We start from the raw sequence: 24,557 nt of genomic DNA on the forward strand, positions 1-24,557 counted from the left end.
GTACCCTGCATGGTGTCACACTCCCCTGTTCTCCATATCCTTTCGGAGCCGATAGGGCAGGTGGCTATGTTGCTGTCTGTTGCGTTTGGACGATTCGCCGACGTTTTGGGGGTTGCCCTTATATGGTTTTTTCCTTCCCCGGTTAGTATTTCCCATTTCCTTTCTGTTGCAGGAGCCCGGTGGGGGGGGACACTGAAAGCGTTGTGGTACACGACAGACTGTTATACAGTGAGGTCGGGGGCAGAGGGGTCAATATTCATTGCAGTGTGCATTTCTTAGATTTGCCATGGGTCACGTAATAATTACCTGGAATGTCTGGGTCCTCCGCACGCCTTCCCGTCTTATTTAAAATGTCATAATGTGCATAAAGCGTTATTGCAGTAGACCCACCTGAATGCAATAGAGGTTACCCGATTGCAGCGTAGATGGAGATGTCAAATATATGCCAATGATTACTCCATGTTTGCTAGGGGGACCCTTATCTGGATACGCCCGGGGACACCCTTTGCAGTAAACAAGACTTATGTGGATAGGGAGGGGAGATATGAGTTGGTGAAGTGTAAATTGGATGGGCGTCCTGTATTATTGGGTAGTGTGTATGCACCGAATGTGGACCAGGGCCAGTTTCTAGATCAGCTGTCTCTTGTTTTGGGAAGGTGGTGTGAGATCCCGTGGCTGCTGGGAGGGGATTATAACATTGTCTTAGACATGGGGGCGATAGATCCTATCCCCCACTCAGCTCCACGACCGCGACAACCAATTCCATGGCACTGATTGGATGGGCGCAGGGATGGGATCTGGTCGACGTGTAGAGGCAACATCACCCAGGGTAGAGGATATATTCCTTTTTCTCGGCACCTCATAACTTACACGTCAGGCTGGACAGGTTCTTTGGGTCCACCTGCCTCCTCCCGTATATGTTTCAAAATCGGAGTACTGGGGGCGCACGCATTCCGATCACAACCCTCACTGTGTTGTGCTGGCTTGGGAGGGTGGGGTCCCAGGTGTCCCCACGTGGAGGCTGCAAGCGGCCATGCAGGAAGAACCTGTGTTTTGGGAGGCGATCAGCGAGGCGATCGGAGAGTATTTTGAACTCAACACGGGGACTGCCTCCTCTGCATTAGTGAAGTGGGAGACTATGAAAGTCACCCTAAGAGGGAAATGCTTGGGGTTGGGCTGCAGGCTGAAACAACAGGTAGCGTCAGAATTGATTGAGGTGGGAAGACGCTTGTTGCTGTTGGAATCTAAGACTGTGACAGATGCTGGGGGACAGGCCAACCTAAAGGAAGCGCAAAGGAAACACGCGGAGCTGCTTGAACGGCAGCGCTGTCTTAACTTTGCAGCGCACTCTGCATCAATACATGCCAAAGCGGATCGCTGTGGGCCTCTCCTCGCTTGGCCGATTAAACAGGAGCAACTGGGTAGGCTGATTACGGCTCTTCGCTCTCCAGGTGGAGGGCTTCGATTCACACAGTTAGAAATCCATGGTGAGCTGACGACTCATTTCACAAAGCTGTATAAAGCTGGTCCGCAGCCCTCGGAGGAAACGGTTGAGCAATTCTTAGGGGGACTCACGTTCATAGTCCTGTCACCTGAACAGCGAATGGACCTGTATGCTCCGCTGACGCTTGATGAAGTGCGAGGATCAATGAGGACTCTGCCTTCCGGCAAGGTCCCTGGCCCTGAAGGCATTCCCCACAAATTTTATAAAACATATGCGGATCCTTTGAGCTCCCAGCTGCGTATACACGGAGGCGCTGGAATCTCTTGCACTCCCTGTCTCAATGACGGAGGCTATGTTGATTACGCTCCCCAAACCAGTCAAGGACCCTACTTCCTTGGGAGCATCCTTTGGCACTCTTAAATGGGGATTATAAGATATTAGCGGGCATCCTGGCTAGAAGGTTGGGGCCGCTATTTCCCCAACTGGTCCACCAGGACCAGAATCGGTTTGTACCGGCTCGCAGCACATCGCTTAACATACGGCGAGTGTTCAGGATGATGAATTGTGCTACTGCGGACTGGCCAACAGCTGACTGTGTCGTGCTGGACCTGGAGAAGGCCTTCGACACGGTAAGTGGTCTTTCATGTTTGCCATGCTTCACCGATACGGATTTGGACCCTATATACGAAGTCTTATTGGACTGGTGTACGAGGCCCCTACTGTCCGATTGCGGATTGGTTCTCTTTTCTCCGAACCTATTTTGATTTTAACGGGGGACTCGTCAGGTATGCCCCTTTTCCCCCCTAATCTTCGCTTTGGTGATCGAACCATTGGCGATGGCACTACATGCCTCAGCATCAGATTGGGGGATACCCCTTGGAGATGGTATACATGCCGTTACGCTTTATGCAGACGACATCTTGCTGTCTGTGCAGGATGTCCTGGCGATCCCGCAGGTCATCACCGCCACGTTGAAATCCATTGCATCATTGTCTGGGCTAGGGGTGCACTGGGGTAAATCTTGTCTATACCCGTTTAATCCTAATACAGTGGATCCGGGTTGGACAGTGAATGGGACGGTGGTGAAGTGGCAACCGGTAGCGTTCAGATACTTGGGTGTTCATATCTACCATAACTCACAGGACCTTCTGGATGGTAATATCATATAGGTGGTTACAGCGTTCAAGTCTCAAATTGACTTCTGGAAGACACTTCCCCTCTCAGTTATAGGTAAGATGGAGTTAATCAAAATGGTAATGTTACCACGTCTTCTTTATTATTTTGTTACCCTACCGCTCCACCTACCCGTGTCCTTCTTCCGATCTCTAGAGAAGATCGCCTGTGATTTTATCTGGAACAACTCGCAATGCAGAGTGACATTGACGAAATTATATCTTCTTCGCTCGAAGGGGGGGGGGCTGGCCCTGCCCAACTTTGAGCACTACTACCTGGCGTTTCAAATCATGTGGGTGGCGAAATGGGTGGAGGAGATTAATTTGTCAGACTTGGCAGAACAGGATGCTCCGTATTCCCTAGACAGGATCCTTTATTTATTCCATCCCTGTAACAAATTGAATGAACCTCTCCCTTTGTTGCTATCGATAGTACGGAAATGCTTCCATAGGGAACTGCGTCTTACTAGGAATATACTGCCATATGCACCTGGTGTACCTCTACTGGGAATGCCAACCATGCGGGAACATGTTCGGAGTATAGACCTTGCCCCATGGGTTGAAGCTGGTGTAACCATCTTAGGGGACTTATATGTAGAAGGATCATTATGGCCGTTTCTCGATCTCGCGAATGAAGATGGTGTACCCCCCCCGGCCAATTTCTGAATCATGCCTCCTGGACGGCCGCGATGAGACTTTGGTGGGGAGACGTGACGCAGGACAATATGTGCATGTTATGGGCACAGGATCCCACTTGGTGAAGTGGTTTGCGGACTCTATCAGGGGACATACTCTGGCGGATTTAACGCGGTTGCAAGTTAAGTGGGAGGCAGATCGGGGGAGGCCTTTTTCGGAAAAGGAATGGTCCCGGAAAGCCCCAAGCAGGTTCCCAGAAACGCCCATTTCAAGTTAATCCAATTTTATATTGTGCATAGGGCATACCTCTCCCCAGATAAAATCAATCGGTACTTTAATAGACCAAATGAGTGCTGCTCGCGCTGTAAGATGGTGGATGCAGATATTTTACACGAGCTCTGATCCTGCCCCGCTCTGCGGACTTATTGGGAGGGGTGTTAGATGCGTTGGGCACCTGCACAGATAAGGATGTGTGGAGAACATGGGAGCCGTGCATCTTTGGTGTGTTTCGTAGAAATAAAAATCACAACGCCTCCACCAGGTTTCTTGAACTGGGCTTTATTGTGGCTAAACGATTGATTACTCGTAAGTGGAAGTCTGAGTAGTCCCCTCCAACGAAAGCTTGGTTCCCCTCCATGCTGAACTGGGTGAAGGCAGATGCAGTCTCCCTGATATGGGAAAATACACTGGATTTGCGTAAATTTCCCATCTCCACTGAATGGAATACTATGCTGTGTGCGCTGCAGGGGCTACTGGTGCCGGAGGATCCCTTAGATGACCCCCTTCCTGATGGTTAGTGAAATTGGCTCAAGTAGCCCATGTCCCGAATGGTGTGTTGATATGCGGACTGAAACCTCTGCACACTTTACTGGACGACCTTTACCCCTGGCAGATGGACATTAGAGCAGTTGAAAAGACCTTGTTCTGCCGCTAGGAGACCTTGGTTCTCCTCCCTCCCTCCCTTCCTGTGGCTCTTACCTCCCTTCCCTCCTCCTTCCCCGATATGTGGGTTTTATTCTTTTGTTGGTTGGTGTTCTCATACAAACGTTTGAATCTATACACTGCTCCATGCGATATGGCGGATTGAAGCCATACGAAACGTGATTCTGTAAATTGTTACATGTTGCATAAGTTGCAGTTACTTTGTGCCATAAGGCAATCGTTCAGATTCTTGACGGTGGGAGGAAATGTTTTAATTGACGGGATATGCTGAATGTTATTGCCTATATTATTTATGCTTACTGATGTAACCAAGCAGTTATATCGTTGCTTAACTATCTGGAATTTATATTTACCTATTGGTTCCGTATGGTGCTTTCTCTGATGATGCACTGCTTTGTATTCATGTATACAGAAAACCCATAAAACTTTTAATAAACTGATCAAAAAATAAATAAAAAAATCAGGTGTTTCCACCATGATATAATCATTCAAGTCCGCTGTCCATCAGGTTCTGGCGAGCTATTGTTACTTCTGCAGCACTGTCAAGCATTGTCAGAGCCCATTCCCCGTTCAGTAGTCGAGTCCTCAGAATTCTGGGCATGTCTGATCTTTAGACCTGCAACTTTCTTCTTTTTGAACTGTGGCTTTTGCTTTGGCTTCTCTTCTTTTTAGAGGTGTAATCCTGAGCGTGTTGCTTGTCTCTGGATTTTTGTACGCTCTTCTGGTCTGTCTGACCGTCCTTCCCTCTCTGAGTTTTTTGATGAACCATGAAAGGAACGAGAGGAACGTGTATCAGTATACTGATATCTGTCAGGTTCCCTAATATTATACCTATTCCTGAGGTTATACCTCTTTTGGGAGGGCTCCTGTGGAGGAGATCGACCTCTGGACTGGGGTCTGTTTCCTTTAAATGTTTGTTGTTTTTTATTGTCCCACTTCTTTTTTGGTGTAGAAGTGTGGCTCAATGATTAGAGCGGCAGACCCTGATGCAGAGGTCTAGCCTGGGACCAGGGTTCAATTCCCCGCCTCGGCGGGTCTTGGGCTAAAAAATTCCACGGACCTGATAATTCTCGCCTCGGTGCCTATTCCAATCATGGAGTCCCACTCTGCAACTCTGGGCAATAGCTTGCTTAATCTCCACAACGGCCCCCACAACGCTAAGGATGCCTGGCCTCCACCTTGGGGGTGCCCAGGAGTGGACGCCTCACAGGGAAAGCCAGGATGGGTTCCACAGCGGTATTCGTACAAGCGCCTTGAGACCCTTGCGGGTGAGTAGTGCGCTATACAAGTATCAAATGTATTTATTTATTTAGTTGGAGCAGGTGTCTGCTAGGAAATTGTCCTTTGCAGGACTGCCCATCAGTTGTGGTTTTAAAGCTTTCCCACCCAAACTCTCTCTGCCTAATTCTGCATATGCAGTTTCAATTATTTTGGGTGTTCCTGTTCTAAAGGACTGAACTCCCTTAGGCGTTGGTAGATTGCCACCGAAGCTGCTTCCCCCTTAACCCCTTCAGTGCCCATGACGAGCTGGACTCGTCATGGGCTGCGGTGGCGCTGTGCCCATGACGAGTCCAGCTCGTCATGAAATCCGACCGCTAATAAAAAGCGCGGCACTGGGCGGGGAAAGGGGCGGGCATGCAAGGGGTTAATATTAGCTAATATTATAGCTGATACCTGGGCATAGTTACCAAGGAACTTCATCCCTAATTTCAGAGCAGGCTCTGCTCTGCACTTGTTCTGTATTTGTCTGAATATATCTGGTATCACTGCTAATGAAGGAATACCATGAGTCCTGGTATAAATGGCAGCAAAGACTGTACCCCAAGTGGTACAATCTTCTACTTGTGGTGTTATCTCCATGGGCAAGCAGATTGTTGGCATTCTGTGTTTTTCATACGGGGTAGTACCTATCATTGCTTTATAAAATCTATTATTTCTGCTGCTAGGACCTTTTATGCAATTTTACTCTTTTTAAACATTACCTGATTCGTACCTGTTGTATTGTAATTGTTTCGCTTTTAAACTTGTCTGCACTCACTTAAATTAAATTGTTTTACTTTCAAACGGGCCTGTGTTCACTGCCTTTTGCTGATTACTGGCATTGCAAGACTTTGCACTCCCGCTTGATCATAGACAGTCTAGTGCTTGGGGGGTGACAGCTGCTGCACAGCAGTGCTGATTGGTTGGTGGGCGGAGGGAAGTTGCCTAAGGGACACGCTGGAGCGGACGCACAGCGAGAGAAAGTGACTCGCCACAAGGCGATCTGTATGCTAACACTCGTAGCTGTGAGACACTGTTAAAACCTATCATTGCTTTTTAAATCTATTATTTCTGCTGCAAGGACCTTTTATGCAATTTTACTCTTTTTAAACATTACTTGATTCATACCTGTTGAATTGTAATTGTTTTTCTTTTAAACTTGCCTGCACTCACTTAAATTCGAATTGTTTAACTTTCAAATGGGCCTGCGTTCACTGCCTTTTCCCGATAACCGGCATTGCAAGACTTTGCACTCCCGCTTGATCATACGCGGTCTAGTGCTTGGGGGGGTAACAGCTGCTGCACAGCAGAGCTGATTGGTTGATGGGCGGAGGGAAGTTGCCTAAGGGACACGCTGGAGCGGACGCGCGCAGCAGGCGCGCCCCTGGCGTGCCAAAGGCGCGCCAAAGGCAAGCCCGTCTGCACCCGTGCCGGGACCAGGGGCTAGAACCCCTTGCCCCCTGCTGTCCTATTCAGCAGCAGAATTGTGGTCCCTCGCGACAAGCAGCCATGTATTTTTTTTTGCAGAGTTTTATATAGCGCGAACTTGACCTGAATCCAATCAGGTATCAGAGCACTTTACATAGCACCAGTTACGTTACATGAGGACACACATTATTATTTTATTTTTTTGTAAGGCACAGGGAGATTAAGTGATTTGCCCAGAATCACAGGATGTGTAGTGTCATTACCGAGACTCGAACACAGGTCCCCAGGTCCGAGGTCGAGCGCCCTAGCCATTAGGCAACTCCTCTTCCCATGTTCTAGACGCCAATACAATAGCCAAGCTGCTAACAGAAGACGTACTGGAAAGAAATGGGACCGAGTTCATAGCCATGTCCCCGTGCTTACTAACCCAGGAAAACACACACTTCAATAATCCACTAGGTCTGAAGGTAGTAATTCTCAATACCCGCTCCCTAAAGAAGAACCACCTTGAATTTTTTTCACTTCTACAAGATGGAGATATAGATATTCTATCCCTCACGGAAACCTGATTAGGGGACTCATCAGCCCCAGACATTATTGCTGCTCTTCCGGAGGACTTTGATGCCCTCTGGCAAAATAGACCAGGGGGTACTAGAGGAGGGGCGGTAGCCATCTTTTTCAAGAAACACTTAATGGTCACTAAGATAACGGCCGAGAACATTGATAATGCTGATATTTTAGGGGTTAAAATCTCCTTTAAATCCTCTTGCATTCTTCTCCTGGTAGTCTATCGCCCCCGCGGACTACCCCCAGCTTTAACGACCTCTTCCTGGATCTCATCTCTGATTTATGCTCTAGATATAGACGTCTCCACTGGGACAAAGCACAAAGAGAGCCATCTGCTAGCCAATTCGAGACTGCAATGCTATCAATGGACCTCCGCCAATTGGTCAACACCCCTACCCATGAAAGGGGCCATACCCTTGAACTTATCTGGACATCGCAGCATTGGGCGGCTGTAACCGACATTAGTCCCTGCGCTTGGTCCGATCATTCATTACTTAGATGTTGGGTCCCGAGTGACAGTCAACCGTTGCTATCTCCACCGGTGGTGAGAAAGGTGAGGAACTGGAGGAAAATTGAGGCAGACCATCTAGTAGCCACCCTGCTCACACTCCCTCCCTTAAAAACTTCAATAATGAATCTTGATGAGGAGAGTGAAGCTTTCTCGGCTAACTTATGTGAAGCCATAGAAAAAGTAGCACCAGTACGGAAGGACAAAGTCCGAGATAAGGGTAAGGGGGCCCCATGGTTTACCGAATCTCTGAGGGAAAGGAAACAAAATCTCCGTCAAGCTGAGAGGCGGTGGCGTAAAAGGTATGACTCGGCTGAGTTGACTACCTATAAAGCCATCCTTACCTCTTACAAGCGAGCTATCATAAATAGGAAAGCAGAGTACTATGAGGGAAGGATTACAGAGGCAGCCAATATACAGAAAGAGACGTTCATAATTCTGAAAGAATTAAGCCAAAAATCTGAGAAACAATCTACGTTCGCATCCATTGACTGTAACGCCTTTCAGCCTTCTTCCTTCAGAAAGTGAGGGATGTTATCTCAGAAATTAAGAACACCTCGACCAACCAGGACTCCTTTTCCCAGATCCAGTTCACCCCTTTCCTGGGTAGACAACTGACAAACTTCCCTAAAACAGACTCGGCCTCTCTGTCCTCATTAATGAATCGCACCAAATCTGGCTCCTCGGCAGACCCTTGCCCTCTGAGGATTTTTCGATTGGCCCTTCCAGGACTGGAAAATTAGATCCTTATGCTTTTGAATAACTCCCTGGAAACTGGCTATCTACCGGCCAATTTAAAAGATGCTAGGTTCACCCCCCTGCTAAAGAAGCCAGGTGCGGATGCTTCCACTCTTAAGAATTATAGACCTATCTCCCAGCTCCCCTTCCTGGCAAAAGTAATAGAACAACAAGTACTGAGGACACTCTCTAACCACTTGGAGGACCACCAGCTACTCCAAGCATGACAGGCGGGTTTCAGAGCCCATCATAGTACTGAGCTAGTGATGTTGTCTGTCCTTGACGAGCTTAGAATTATGGCTGACAACAAACAATCGAGTGCCCTGATTTTACTAGATCTATCAGTGGCATTCGATACGGTAAGCCATTAAAAGCTGTTGTCCCGCCTTTTAGAACTGGGCATCAGCGGGCTAGCACATCAATGGTTAGATTTGTTTCTCTCAGGCCGGACTCAGAGGGTTCAGTTGGGTGAGCATACATCGGCCAAGGGCACTTTCACCTGTGGTGTACCCAAGGGCTCCGCATTGTCCGCGCTCCTCTTTAATATTTACCTGCAAACCCTGGTGGAGGCCCTGGCGCATATGGACAGCCGGGTTTTCAACTACGCAGATGATACCCAGCCCCTCATCCGGATTAACAACTCTAGTCAGGCCCAGGAATCGGCGCAAAAGCTACTCAGATTCACAGTGAAGTGGATGACGGCCAATTCCTTGAAAATAAATCCGGACAAGACTGAAGTGCTCGTCATCCCTACAAAAACTAGCCCTTGGTGCGACATTTTCTGGCCACCGGAACTGGGCACTGCCCCCACACCAGTCTGGGTTGTAAAAACCTGGGTATAAAAATTGACTCAGAGTTGTCCATGTCCAGCCAGGTCACCACGGTGTTGGGAACTTGTATAGGGTTGATGAGGCAGCTGCGGAAACTTGCCACCCTTCTGTCAACTGCCTCATTACAGGCAATTGTATCTGCTACTGTAATATCTAGGCTGGATTATGGGAATGCCCTTTACATTGGACTCCCCCAGAAACCTATTAAGAGACTGCAGGTAGTGCAGAATGACGCGGCCAGGCTCCTTTATAGACTTCCCAGAAGGACTCGGGCTACCGTTCTTCTACACAAATTGCACTGGCTTCCAATCAGACAGTGAGCCCAATTTAAAGGCCTCTGTATTGCCCACAAAGCAATTTATGGCCAAGCACCAGCGTCCATAAAAGAACGCCTGTAGAATTATGTTCCTGGCCAGACGCTGCGATCATCTGAGGCCTGCCGTTTAGTCCTTCCCCGATATATCATCAAATCCAAAGGGGGTAGAGCGTTCTCTGTCATGCTTCCACAAATTTGGAACAATTTACCTGAGCACCTTCATAGGGAATCAGTCCTCCTTACATTTAGGAAACAACTTAAAACGCTCCTATTCAGGGAGACGTTAGTCACAGTGTAATTCTGTTGCCTTGCCGATTGCCGTCTGTGATTCCGGTCACTCTCTCTAAAAAGCACTTGGAGGCCTGAAGTTGATTTTGCGCTATATAAAATGCATCTAACATAAAATAACATTACATAGTATTCGGGAATACTGCCTCCAGCGGAGTTACCCAGAATGGCATTTGTTCACATTTTGTGATCATTTTGCCCATCACTGCGTGTAATGTTTGTGGTGTGATTTTAGTTGCTGTACCCTGAGCGTGAGTTCCATTGGTTGCAACTATTGCTGGTTAGACTGTAAATGTCCTCATGACGAATTGTGTCAAGTTTCTATAGATTTTAATTAAATCTTTATGTTGTATGAGTAAGTCTCCTGGTGGCATTGTGTCAATGTCAGGATGTGGTGTGTAGGCTGCTAATACCGGCCATGTTGCCCTTTCTCCTCCGAGTGGGCCGAGTCTTACTCTTCTTCTTATATGGGGTAGGGTGCCTTTAAATCAGTATAAGTGTTCCTGGTATGTGAGCAGAACCTCTATGTCCTCGAACGGACAATATTCCGCTAGTGCATCTCCTTCTGCGTAAGAGTGAAATGTTTTTGTTCTTGCATTTGCTGCTGGGAATGAAACCCACGAATAAAATATCTCTGTTTTGTTTGATTCATGTGCCTCAATCACAAAAACTACTAAGCCAACCCTAGAAGATAAACCATGCTCTAGTAGTCTCAGGGTGACTGTATTTCTAAAATTCGGTGCAATTTGTATTACATCTGCATCTTCCCCCTCAGAAAGGGGCAGTGCTTCTTGCATTGGGTCCAACTCCTGGTTAGTCATTGTTTTTAGAACATTAAATAACTTTTCAAGGGAACCAAGATAAGGTGTTTATGCACAATTTTAGGAACACTGTGTCCCTCAAGTTTGATTACCCAACAGCTAATAAATAGGATTTTTCGCCTACTCAGCTGTGGCGGAGTTTGTGCCCACCCACTTCAGACATCTCTGGTGTTTTGTGAGTTGGGTCTCTGAGAATAGCACGACTGAATTACTTAGATTCTACTGTTAAATAAGTACCCAACCAACGTTGGCAGCGCAATGTCGTGTAGTTCCTATATACCCGATACATGATCTGGGCGTTTGGATAACATAAACTGTGGGATTGGTGGCAGACTGATTCTGTGCACCCCCCACTGGATACGTTAGCCTGTCTGTATCAGCTAGCTCACAGTGCCACTAGAATCTCCTCTTCTCGGGGAGAGAATAGTTGTTGGCAACCTCAGAACATGACAACCCTGATCCCCCAAGATCGTGGAAACAATATGCTACTTTTCGCTCAGTCACTCGTGCTCACTTAGTTTGTCGCAGAGATACACAGAATAAACAGGCTGGACGTTTCAATAAGAATTTATTGAACAGTTGTTATTCTAGTGTAGAATAGATGAGCTGTAACAACCACTAGACAGTAGAAGAGATATATGATAAGCAGTGCTACAAAGGTAAAGGGATGGTACAGTTCTACCATTTTGCAGTAATCATGAATATATACAAGTGTATAAAATACATGATACTAAGTGCTTACTCCTATGATGCCTCCCTAACTAGATGTACCTAACATCTGTGTAGGTGTTATGCCAAGAATCCCTCTAGGATCTAGTCAACCCCATTACCTAAGAATGAGAGAGTATGGGACCCTGTCCTGGTCTCGAGTTGGACACCCCACGATGGATGTTAGACCCCTGTGAGCTGGAGTGTCTGCATGCAGGAACCTCAGCGTCTCTGGTCAGTGTGTCAGCCGGAAACTCTATCTCCTCTCCCCATCTAAGCAAGATATGATGTATTTATACCCATAGGTCTCCCCAGGGGTCCTACCTTGCTGTGTTACTGTGTCGGCCTAAAGGTTGATGTCGGGCCTGAACTTTATACAGAGATATTATGCAGAAGTTGGTAATCCTGCTCTGCTTCCAAGAAGCCTCATGCCTAATGTATGAGAATCGAACTAGGGAAAACCCGCGTTCTGAGTGCAGTGTCATATCTAAGTAAAAGGTCAGTCCCCAAGAACTGTTATGTATGTAATGTAGGAAAGAATATAGGTGGAAGGTTATAATGTTACCTTCACCTATATAGGGTACCTATATGGCATATAACACTAGAATGGAAGATAATACCCAGCGTACCAATTTACTGAACAAATATCGACAAATACACTTAACTACACTGAGTTCCCACGTCCACGAGAGATCACCATGAAGCTGATGACTACTTGTCAAACATGCATAGTTATGAGCCTGAAAATGGCCTAACCTCAGGGACTCAAAAATAATATGATGACTCCAATATCTAAAAAAGCTCAAACAAACTACTAATCCTGATAACTTTAGGGTCCCACAAGAAACAACCAGAATAAAACCATAACCTTAATCCTCCCAGTCACATATGAGAAAGAGAATCGCAATCCAAGCCATCCTACCAATTTACACTAATAATCACAGATATCCTTGGCCTCCAGATCTTTCCTTCTCCTTGACCTCCTGAAACTGTGAGAAAAATCTGGTACTCAACCTACTGAAAAAGAATAGACTTCAAAATGTATATTGAACGCTGTTCGACCTCATAACTACATACACCGAACAAACAAATATTGTAAATTCTATATTGTATTGTAAAGCACTCTGACCCCCCTTGCAACATAATAGTAAGCACTGTATAAAAAAGGCCCAAATAAGTACAAAATGTAAGATTAGCTTGGCTGCAATGAAGTAGGGCGGTAAGAGATGGAGTCTGCTATCACTCGCCCCATGCGTATTGGAACCAGTGCATATTTATCCATGCCATGTTTGTGGTATTCTTTTGTTATCTTTGTAGAGTAGATAACCTAGTCTTTTAAATTGCTTGACATCAATGTAAGTTGAAAGCTGGACCTTGCAGTCCATATTTTGTGGATCAGTGTAAGCCAGCATTTTTCAATCTACAGGATTACTTCCTCTGCAGAAGAGGTTCATAGTACTTTAACCTCAGGATACTTAGAGATGCCATTCACCACCGGTAGGGGGCTCTCTTGTAGGCTGCCAAAGTCTGTGCTGACCCAGGCCCACAAAATGGCAGGTATGACCGGTGTCATTATTAGATCCAAAGAAAGAGTACATGGGTGTATACACAGGGCCGCCCTCAATTTAATCAGACTAAATGTGTTGACATGTCACACCTGCTGTATTATTAAGTGTAATTGAACATTTGCCAACTTTAAAGGGCTAATACACACAATATAGTAGTTCCAATTGTGTGGCAATAATAGGAGACAACACATGGGGACACCAAAAAGGTGCCTTGGAACATAGTGCAAAACACTGGACTTCCCATCATAATAACCCTCATAAAGCACTACCTGTCAAATGTGGCAAGGGTAAGAAACTAACTATAGCGTAAACTCATACTATTTTTCCTAATTATGAAAAATGTTTGAACACCACTTCAGTACTTCAACAGCTAGCTAAGATGCCCCTCTCAGTGGATGAGAGTAGAAAGTGGAACAAACACCACCAAATAATTAAGTGGAATGGTATTGTGCAAGCACATGCTAAAATTTAAAAACTTAGATTCAACATGCCATCTTGGAATGGTAAAACAGTGAATCCATGGACAATACCATTCCATGATGGTGGCCTGGTGTAGGGGCTGTGGCCTCACCCGATGTGGCACTCTTCAGATGAAATGAACTGCGAGAATGCATCTTGTTAGCACTCTCTATGCATACTGAAAACAAAAAGGCCAGGAGGAAAGAAAAGAGTTTAAAAATGGAAAACTAAATGGCGGTTAACCAGTCCTGGCACTGAAGCACACTAGGTATCTGGTGGATGTGCTTGTGATCCAAAAAATGTTGTTACTCATAAAGCAATAAAACCAATGTTTGAAATAGCTGACCCATTACCCCATGCTAAATGGTGTCATGGATGCAAGTGTAGTGCTTCAGCCATTAGCTCTATTGACTTGACTCTATTGACCTGTGAGAGGCAGCATTTTTCTGATATAAGTATGTTATGCATTTTTTATGTTTTTTTATAAGATAATGGCAGACAAGCATGTCTGTCAGACTTTTTCAAGATAATCTGGCAACACTTTTTACAGTGAAAATCTTCAACCTCCTGGACTTTTTCAGAAGTTGGAATCAATACAAAATCCTAGCCTTCAAAGGTAATCTGTGAGATTGCATGTAACAAATTAAAGTCTTAACATGGTACAATAACAGTCCAACCTTTAAGTCTCACTGGCTTTAATATACGTGTTTTATAATTAATGAATTAGGCCTATCGCCTTTTTATACAGGGCTTGACCACAGTGTAATAACAATCCACTTTTAAAAGACTATTGCCTTTAACATATGATTTTCACAATAAGTAAGTCAGGCCTACTGGCTTTCTCATAGCGCTTCATAATAAATAGATCAAACGTATGAAACCTGACATAACTGTTAGCAATGAGCCATGAGGCCTATAACCTTTACCATTGACTATGACACCATAACCACCGCAGGCCCACGGCTGTGAGTATTTGCTTGCAACGATCATGCATACAGTTACAAAATTTCAAACATATACACAATTACAGTGGGAAAAACAATATACATCCCCCCTCGAAGGGGCTAAAATGAATTATCACAGTGAAAATAAAATAGTCTACCCTCTGGGATTGTCACAGGGTATGGCAAACACTAAAACCTTTGCCTACTATGGTAATCTTCAAGGTTTCATGCAACAAGTACTTGTCTACAGCCTGTAACCCCTTGTGAAAAGTATCCACCATTGCCTATTGGCATTAATAAATGATTTTTCACAATAATGACTTTCCCATAATGTATTTTAATAAAGAGATCAGACTGCTTCCGCACATAATTGTATCCGAGAACCAGTCAGCCCTCTACCCTTCATCACTGGCTTGTCACCATAACCAACGTTTATCTACTGTATTGAGCATAAGCTTTCTAGCAAGCAGACCATCAGGCATGCAGTCACAAAATCAGAAATGTAAACAAAGTGATGGTTTGCAAAGCAAGATATCCGGTCTCTTAAGAGGGCCTAAGAGGGAATATGACAATGCAATTGTTCTGTCCCATGGTTAGGTAGAGGAGTTAACCAGCATCAGAACCTTTGCATACTATAGTACTTTGTGAGATTCCATGTAACAAATTACCTACCTGAAAGGTTTAATACAGAATAATACTGTTCCACGCTTAGGGCCAGATGTACGACCCAATTTTGATTGCGCAAACGGATTACCGACCCGTTTGCTCATGCTAAATCCTAATGGGCCATGTACAATTCATATTTAGCGAGTCGCAATATTTGTGCGACTTGCTAAATATTAATTGCGACTCGCTATGCGGAAGTGGTGTTTCAAGGGTGTCCCTTCCTAAAAGCGACTCGCAACCCCATGTATGGATGTTTTGCGACTGCAATTGCGGTCGCAAAACATTCGCAATTTACCGCCGTTTTCAAGAGTGTGGTGATGCAGTCGCAAAACGGGCTGTATTTAAATTTCAAAAACTGCTTTATTTAAAAGCAGTCCCAGACATGGAGGTCTGCTGAGCCCAGTAGTCCACCATCCCTGGGAGGGCCAGCCATTCCCAATGGGGTCGCAAGTTGAGTGTCTCATGATTATTGATGAGGCTCGAATTTTGCAACCCCATTGGGAATCGCAATCAGTGTCTCAGACACTGTTGTACATTTTAAATTGCGACTCGCAATCGAGCACAATTTGCGAGTCGCAATTTCAAATGGTTGTACATCTGTCCCTTAAACTTCTATTGACTTTAATATACCCTTTCCACAATGAATAAGAAAGGTCCTTTCATAATAAACTTTTCATGATAAACAGATCTTGCTTGTAGTCTTGGTAGTTGGCTTGCCACTTTACCCAATACCCTACTTCATTGAGCATATGCTTCACATGTGGCAACCAGAGATGAAAAAACCTCTATAATTATGTAAGAGAAATTGTTTAATATCATCTGCTGTTTAATAGCATATGTAGTGGCATTTGACCAAAGGTCTAACATAATAGCTTTGCTTGATAAAGAGCCTAGCTCAAGCAGCTGAATAAGCAAATGACCACAGCTCTTTGGAGGGTAAGCACACTTTCTGTGGCAAAGGAAAACCTATACTCTGATGAGCCAACATCTGAGTGGAGTTACAGTGCCTCTCTGTAGGACTGCTGAAAGCTCTTTTTTTAATCATATAAGGTCTGGTGACAGTTCTGTGGTCAAACCAGACCTAGAAATGAGCGTGTTGGCAAGAGAACATCTCAAGGGGTGGTATGCGTGTGTCATTAGCAAAGGAACACCTGGACACCATATTGAGGGAACACTACCATTCAGGTATGTCTGGTGCACATCGCATATAATATTCGACAACTCTCTTTTCCGTTTTTCAATGGCAAACCTATAGCCCAAAACGACTTCAAATGCAGTAAATGTAAAATCGAGATGATTATGAATCTGATCTATGTAATGTGACAGCAATTTAGTTGTCAGTTTTAGTGGTGTGGGTGTACACTAATGGCCTAACATTATTTTCACTTATTTCATTGTCATGCCTATGTAGTAGAGACGATATATGCACATCAAACTGCACAGGCAGAGTTACAATTAGCATGGCACTTATGCATCCAAATTTTATCATCCCTCAAAACTATTTCTGTGCGCTTTGAGTCCAGAAATTGATATGACATATCCCCCATGACTAATGCCACACAAGTGGTGTTCAATCCACAAGCCTCATAGTCAGAATAAATCACTTCATATTCATGGTGTGACCCAAACAGCCCAAAGGTTTTGTGCATGGAACAAGGCTTTTGCATGCTTAAAGATAAAGTAAAGATGTGGTGTATTCGGACTGCTAACCTGGAAAAGATTCCAGTGTTTCAGCATGGTCTTTTTCTTTCCATTAGCAACTGGATCAAAGTGAATAACTTTTGATTTTCTCTTCTGGGAGCTTACTACTAGACTCAGAAGTGCTTCCTTAGGTGCGTTCAGAGCTCACTTGTGTACCTTTTTAACAATTGTTTCATGGTATTCCCTATGCTCCAATCTCAGTTTGAAAAACTATCTTGTTCAATAAATCCTTCAGCAGTGCTACAATTTCAACCATATTAGAAGAATAGGTCCACGGGTAAACTATCCCATAGGGATTTCAGGTGATATGGTCCAAAATGGAGAAGAATATTTCTGTCAGTGGATTTCCCATACATTGGTAGTGACAGTGGCAGCTTTAACTCGATTTAGTAAATTCAAAAATATTAGATGTTTTACGCTATAATACCATATAAATAGTTGACTGCGGTATTTTGTATTAAACAAAGTAAGAAACACCTTAAGTGTGAGCTCAGTATCATTCCATATACACAAGACACAATCATTGTGCCAAAACCATAGAGAAATCTCAGATTTATAAGGATTTTTGTCATGGTATAAAACTTGTTCCTCAAATTGACCAATATAGATTTTCGCTAGACTAGGAGCTACTGTTGCTCTCATTGAAGTACCAGATGATTGCAAAAAAAAAATTGATCCTCAACTGGAAAGAAATGTCTAGTCGAAGCAGGTTTGCCTGTATTGACACTTTTACACATAGAGGAAAATTGCCTTAGATAGCAGTTTTGCCTTCCTTTGGCCCACAAAGTCCAGTAACATATCAAAATGGGATGGAACATGTATGCCAATCCCAAATCTGAGACTTCGCAGAAAGTATCTGTACATTTTATTGATCATCTGGCATTGTCACATTTCTCTGGCTCAGCTCAAAATCAGAGCCCAGGCCCTTTGTCACCCTGCTGGGCCAAGTTCATTATATTTCTCTCCAGCAGCAGAAACCAAGGTCGTCCCACACAAAACGAGTAATTATCAATGCTTCTTTCATCTCCTGAGTAGGAAAGAGTGTGGATAAAAATCTGAATTTGTTAATTACTTGCCACACTGCACCCAGTCTGGAGACAGCCCAGATTCACTGAGCAGAGGAGGAAGCCCAGAAAACTGGAGCAAACACAGGAGGGTCCCCCTTTTTGAACGTTTGGTGGAAATACCCTGCCACTAATGTCAGTGAGGGGTGGGGGGCTGAGACCCCAGAAGAGATGTGACTACGGACTCCTGGGTGTTGCCATTTTGAATTGTCCCATCATGCTGTGCAGAGGGGTTGGGACAGGGGCAGAGAGGTGATGTGGTGCCATAGGATTGGTCAGGGGGGCCTGAATTAGAACTTTACACCCCCAATTAAAAAGTCTTGCACAAGACAGAGCCTCACTCTTGGTTCGTGCTGTTGGTGTCTTTTGTGCTCTTCGCTGATGGACCCTAGGACTGTGACAGCCATGGACAACTGGAAGGAGGAACCAGCCCAAATGCTCATCTTAACTAAGGACTGTGACTGCAGTTGACCCGAGGACCAGTGGGGCTCTCCCCAGGGCCAGGAAAACTGGTCCCCTTACATCTCCTAAGGACTGGTTGAGGAAAGAACTGGACTTCTGCACCAAGGAGAAGAGAAGTACACTAACAGAATAGAAAGAGGAGAAAGGCTGTCACAGGGTGCCAGTGGAACCAGGAGGCCTAAGGAAAAGGTTCCAGGTGGCTAGAGCTCATCACCCAGAGCAAAATGAGCCCAAGAACAAGACAAATGGCCAGAGATTTGAGATGAAACATGATCTGACTTTTGACCCCCCCCCCCCATGCAGGGACACAGAACAAGTAGAGCTCTGCTGCATCTTCCTAGATTCCCCCCTGGTGTGGGCCAGGGCTGGGGATCGGCACAAGGACGGTCATTCATTTTTTAATACTGGGGGTGGCATGTGAGGACCCCTTCCCCAGGGCTCAGACGGCATGGGGAACCCAACTCAATACCAACTCCGGGCTGATCACCTCCATCCAGAATGCAGGAGTGCCTTGTACTCCTGAAATTCCAGAAAGGGCCAGGGATCACAACTCTGGGCCCTGACTGTCATTAAGAACATGGGGAAGGCCGTTGTACTCTCCCGAGAAGAGGAACACAAGAAGGGGGAGTGCCATTGTACCCTCCATTCAGTGGTGGGCCTGCACGGCATCCCATGCCTGTGTCTGGGTGAGCGGGTGGCCACCACCACAAGCAGAGCCCCACCCGCAGGAGCAGGTAGAAAAGGAGAACTGCTGAGTTCCATGGCAGTGCCTGAAAGGGCTGCCTGCGTAGGTAGTTGGTGAGGCAGCCAGAGGTGGACTCCCTGGGATGCCCCAGCATTTGGAGGCACCCAGGGGTGCCCAAGTGGGACCAGCCACCCCCAGGATCTAAAAAGAAAGAAAGGAAAGGAAAAAGCATACCGTGTGGCACATCAAAGACAGTGGTCAGACCACTACTTAGATATTCAAGCTCCGCGAGGGAGCGTTCCATAATGCCCTGTAGGCCTTGTGGCTGCCAACGTGTTTTCCCCCACTTGTGGTGGCCCTAGGACAATGGAGTCACCACCAACAACAGGAAAAAGAGTATGGAGGAACTGCAGAAGCTTCGCAGGTCTCCCAAGAAGGCCCAAGAGAATTTCCCCAAGGAACTGACCCTAAGTTTGGTGGGTCTAAATAAAGATGGCTACCCTAGGATTTTCTGCTAAGTTTCAAGCACTCACTAGACTGTAGCTTGAGCTCTACAGCTGGGAATGCAGCACCCTCTATGGGCTGAAAGTGGTGCCCTCCTGGAGCTGTTTTTATGATTGGATTTTTATGGTCTGAAAGTGTATTAAAATCACACAAACCCACGTTATGTTTATTTTTTTTTAAATTATTGAAGTAATATTGACAGTGATGACTGATGAAGGTTGATATACTTTCTTGGCAATAATTGCATTTACGCATGGATATTATTGATCATTGCAATTACACAAAACAATGGTGTCCTTAGCATGTTGTTTGTTGTTCCTTTTATGTTGTGTACTCTTGATAATGCTAGTAGGCCTGTTTTATCTAAAGTGATACCCCCCATCTTGTGATGTGTTGTCTGGTATATGTGGGGAGCATTGTGAGTTTGAGGGTCATGACCCTTTTGGGTGTCAAATGTGATTTTACTGTCTACTAAGGTATTTTCAATCTGCCTTATGTACATATTTGTAAATTAATGCATAGTGTATTTAGTAGTGTGTGTGTAATAAATGGACTTTTCTAAAGAAAAAGCACTGATTGGACTATCAGTTATTGTTATTATTGCGTGTCAGGGAATGGTGATTACTAGTGCACACAACATCCCCTAAACAGGCCTTGGACTGCTCTGCTTAAATACCCTGAGAGAGTCAAGCGTGACTATGCAGTGGAGAGGAAATTGTGAACATTTTACTTTCGCAGGCCTCATATCCTGCTCTAATAACCTAATTTCCTACAGATATGACATTTACTTCTAGTGTCAGCCTTGTTCCGTCACAGGGACGTTTAGCAGAAGTTAGAACCCCAGCCTTTAAAGTTGAAACAAAAGCACAAGATAGTTCAAAGCTTGTTTGTAAACTATAGACAATTTTAGAATTGTTGTTTCAGAATAGAAATTTCCATAATCAAGTTTTTTATGGAACTAGAGACATTGACGTTTGAAAACCAACATCGAAGTAGCAAGGCCAACCCGCAGCAACAATGTAGCACAAATTGTCAAGCAATATTGCCAGGCACTGAGAGAAAAATTGTACCTGCAAATTTAAAATGGCCGCTGTCTCTCCAAACAGGAAAATTGCTTTACCGCACTTCTCATTCCCAGTGCAAGTGCAACTTTAATCCAGTCAGCGTCCACAGTAATGAATGCAGGCCTTTCCTCCACTGGAAGGCCCTCAGCATAGATGATTTCAATGTACTGCTTGCTCGCACACAAGCTTGGCATGAGTATAAGCAGCACTTCAACTCCTGTATCCTGACAAAACCCATGTGTGGGATGGTGTGGCAGAAACAAATATTTAATTCTGATTGCTTTAACAATTTGTTGTTGGTTCGAATTTATGAAAACGGCAGTTCTTATCTGAGACTTCAAATTCTACGAAAACTTACACATGCACCAATAGGGCTTGTGCCAGTGTTTCTAAGTGGTGCCTTAGAACTCTCCCTCCCAGCCCCCGAGTCTAAGGATCGTAGGTTCCCTTGATTCTGCCTGTGGCATCTTTTGAGACTCCTCTCCTGGGATGCAGTTTAGTCTGAGTTGTGATCGTGATTCCCGAATATCCTACCCTGCCCTATGGTAACTGTTCTGATCTCAAAAAGGGAATTCAGTAGGTGGTCTGCCATAGAGCAAGATGGTTGCTTATCACATTTACCACTTTATCAGAGGAAATGTTAAGCGCCAGTACCTTTGCCGATTTAGAGTAACAGTAACTGAACAATTGTCCTAAAAAGAAAAAAAGTAGTGTATGGCAAACGTAGCTGCTTACAAAAGTCGGGACTTTGGGTCAAATGAAATATGGCGAGGCGATGAGCCTGAAGAAGGCTATGGAGTGAAAGTGCCTACTTGGGAGGAAAGAGGCTAGAGAGGACAAACAGAAGAAAACAGGAGACCACTAGTGTACGTATTGACTGCTGTCATCCCGTGGAGGAGTAATAAGAAGCCTGCCAGCGCCAACTTAACTAGGTGATTTGTACATAGGAAAGTCATCCATGTGGTGATTCCTGCAAACCAGCTGTCATCCTAACATTGCTCCCCTGGGCCGAATGAAAACAGTGAGTGGTTAAGATGTGGCACTGGTTAGGGAACCCAGGTGCTACAAAGCCCCTGTTTGCTGCCTTCACCATCTCCATCATCAAGAAGGGAGAACATCAAACTGATCCTGAGAGGACACAGTAGGGCTCGTAGCCCCACCCACCTTGAGAGTCTGCATGCAGTCATGTCAGGCTCCCTTGCCTTATTGAAGGAGGTTGAAGTGCTCATGATTCCATCTAGCTGCAGATTGATCGTGGGTGAATTCTTTCATCTAAAACATTACCCCATTTTGAATAGACAATAGAAATACAAACTCTCCATACATTTCATAAGTACCTGGCTTCACAGTCCTTTAGGTCACAAATTTCCGTCTTTTCCTTCTCACTAACAGCTCTTCATATTTCTGCTACCTGATGTTTACTCGTTCGATTCTAGAAGAAGCAGTCACACTCGTTTTAATTTCAAACCATGCTTATATCTGAGGGAAACACTGTATTGTAATTGTATTTAAATAGCTCTTACTACCCATGACAAGGCGTCCAAGCATTTTTTGACGAGTAGCACGCTACTGCGAAACCTAAAATGGATTAGTGGTGGATTAGTATAGTGAAATTGGAGTTATTTGAGCGGTGGACATGTGCGTGATAGTTGGATTGAAAAGGATAATGGGGAATAGAAGAGGGAAGAGTCTAGAAAGTAATAATTGGGAGATCATAGTAGTAAGATGAGGTTTTGGAGGAGTATAAGGAGAGATGGATGAGGGAAGAATCTCTTGAAATGCATTAGGGAGATCATAGTAGCAAAATGAGCTTTGGGTTGATCCAAGGAGGGATAGAGGAAAGAAGAATCTAGAAAGGGTTATTTTGGAGATCATCGTAGCAGAATGGGGTTAGGGGTGAGTCAGAGAGTGGAGGTAGAGGATATATTGAGAGAGACATAGGGTGAAATATAGGGTAGTGCATTGGAGAGTCAAAGATTTTTTATTCACAGTGGGAGTAAAGTCATGAACATATAGAGACATAAGTGCATAATATACATATTTATATCAAGAAATACACATACTAGATACATATAATCAAATTAAATGTTAATATACACAGGAATATGCTGTTCATTTGTGTTAGACTATGGTGGTTTTATAGGAAAGAGCTAGCTCTTGAGTAGTCTTCTGAAGATAAGATAGTTATCTGTGAATCTTATGTTTGGGGGTAATTAATTTCCAGTAGCGGCTAGTGTCAAGACAAAGTAGAGGGGCGGTTGGTGGACAGCAAACAGAAACAAAGTGCCTGGATCTGTGCTCTCAGAGAGACTGGGAGCCTGTACCTGCTGTCTCCAGCCCGGCAGCGCAGCACGGGTTGGTGACATGTCAGTGCGCATGTTGGTTTGGCTGTCCTAAAACGGCAGGTCAAACCGACATGCGCACGACAGTAGGGCTCACCACTTCCCCTCCAAGACTGGCCCCACACCCAAGACTCGGCCCTTAGAAGGAAAAATAAAACGATAAACCTGTTTTATTATAGTTTTTAATCTTTTAAGTTTTGAGGCTGCTGGCAGGGGGGTGGACACTCTTCCCCCATAACAGAGGAGCCGCCGCTGATGGATTCCATAGTTTGGCTGCTTGAACAGAGAAAGATGTGCCACCTATGTTTTTTTTCTAGTATGGTGGGATTTTGAGCCGAGGTGGCAATCTGGAGCAGAGGTTCCCTTGTTGAATGTATTTGCTGAATCTGTTGTAGTCTTTTCATAGAGCATAGATCCGATTCCAAGGAAAACAGCATTGTGCATGAACCCCGACCTCTTTCAAGATAAAACTAATTTCAAAAGACTAAAAACTGACATTCAACACCATTTTTTCACACAAGTGAAACCAAAGAAGATCGACAACAATACTTTACAATCCTTTGGTTAGGACACTTTATTTTAATGAACCTATTAGTGCAGGAAAAGAAAACAAAAACATTCAAATACTGTGAGGCAGAAAAAGATATCAAGGCAAAAGAGTCAGCACATGTTACCTCCAGCTCCTGTCAAGTTTCTGCACCTTTCAAAGGTTCAGAGTATGAGTGCAGCAGATTCCTGGCAAGAATTTTGGTTCAGTAACATGATAGGCCACTTACCAGCAAATCATGTGATCATTAAAAGACTGCACCCTTTTATTACTCCTTTTAAATCTAGCAGACGATCCGTCATGACCAAAGATGCAGAGATCTTAGAAACATTTAGAAAATGTTATACTCAGAAATATGGCAGCAAATGGACATTATTTGCTAACTGGAATGTCCTGTAGTGCCACAAACACAAGAAAACAGTGATAGCTTACGTGCCCCAATACATTAAGAGGAATTCCTTATTGTAAAACAGTGTTCCCAGTAATAATCCACACAGCCCAAATGGAATCCTGAAGATATTGGGGCCTATTCACACAGGTAATTTACACATGAGTAAATATACATGGGTAGATTTACTTTTGCACTTCGTAGTAAATTTGCTACTTTTGGCTATCCGCCATTTCAGAGTGTAAAGTCATTATAAAGAGTAAGCTTACAGGTATCCACCCCCTGGAATTAAGGATTAAAGCATAATTTGCAAGTGTAAAGTTACTAATTGTAACTTTTCACACGTAAGCTGAGGTATGATGAGGACTGGATATCTCCCTATGTGAAGTATAGTGAAATTGTAAAACGCTTATTGAAAAAAAAGTGTAATACTTAGGTGCCGATTCCGATCCGGTAAAAAAAAATTGCGTACGACTCGTATCCGTATATTTTCACGTACGAATCT

At 44.6% G+C, this 24,557-nt stretch overlaps 1 protein-coding gene and 1 long non-coding RNA gene across 3 annotated transcripts in view; one reads left to right on the forward strand and one right to left on the reverse strand.

The window, feature by feature from the left end:
- OSBP2 (oxysterol binding protein 2) overlaps positions 1 to 24,557 on the forward strand; it is a 1,376,304-nt gene that overhangs the window by 982,389 nt on the left and 369,358 nt on the right. The gene's annotated exons all lie outside the window — the stretch shown is intronic.
- The window catches only part of LOC146784182 (uncharacterized), an 81,702-nt gene that overhangs the window by 32,578 nt on the left and 24,567 nt on the right, over positions 1 to 24,557 (reverse strand). The window contains exon 2 of the long non-coding RNA XR_014970493.1: positions 22,113 to 22,207. This is a non-coding gene — a long non-coding RNA (uncharacterized LOC146784182). The remainder of the gene's footprint in view (positions 1 to 22,112; positions 22,208 to 24,557) is intronic.

This window comes from Triturus cristatus, chromosome 11 (assembly GCF_964204655.1).
Source record: "Triturus cristatus chromosome 11, aTriCri1.1, whole genome shotgun sequence".
NCBI lineage: Eukaryota > Metazoa > Chordata > Amphibia > Caudata > Salamandridae > Triturus > Triturus cristatus.